A 734-nucleotide genomic window follows, 5' to 3' on the forward strand; every position below is an offset into this window, starting at 1 on the left:
ACACAATTTGGGTGCATAGATCCTGAGAAACTAGTACCCAGAACAACCACCTCTGGCCGTAATAACGGCCTTGATACGCCTGGGCATTGAGTCAAACAGAGCTTGGATGGCGTGTACATGTACAGCTGCCCATGCAGCTTCAACACGATACCACAGTTCATCAAGAGTAGTGACTGGCGCATTGTGACGAGCCAGTTGCTCGGCCACAATTGATCAGACGTTTTGAATTGGTGACAGGTCTGGAGAATGTGCTGGCCAGGGCAGCAGTCGAACATTTTCTGTATCCAGAAATGCCCGTACAGGACCTGCAAAATGTGGTCGCGCATTATCCTGCTGAAATGCAGGGTTTCGCAGGGATCGAATGAAGAATAGAGCCACGGATCGTAACACATCTGAAATGTAACGTCCACTGTTCAACGTGCCGTCAATGCGAAAAAGAGGTGACCGAGACGTGTAACCAATGGCACCCCATACCATCACGCGGGGTGATACGCCAGTATGGCGATGACGAATACACGCTTCAAATGTGCGTTCACCGCGATGTCGCCAGACACGGATGCGACCATCACGATGCCGTAAACAGAACCTGGATTAATCCGAAAAATGACGTTTTGCCATTCTTGCACCCAGGTTCGTCGTCGAGTACACTATTGCAGGCACTGCTGCCTGTGATACAGCGTCAAGAGTAACCGCAGCCGTGGTCTCCGAGCTGATAGTCCATGCTGCTGCAAACG

Source organism: Schistocerca serialis, chromosome 10, assembly GCF_023864345.2.
Source record: "Schistocerca serialis cubense isolate TAMUIC-IGC-003099 chromosome 10, iqSchSeri2.2, whole genome shotgun sequence".
NCBI classification, from domain to species: domain Eukaryota; kingdom Metazoa; phylum Arthropoda; class Insecta; order Orthoptera; family Acrididae; genus Schistocerca; species Schistocerca serialis.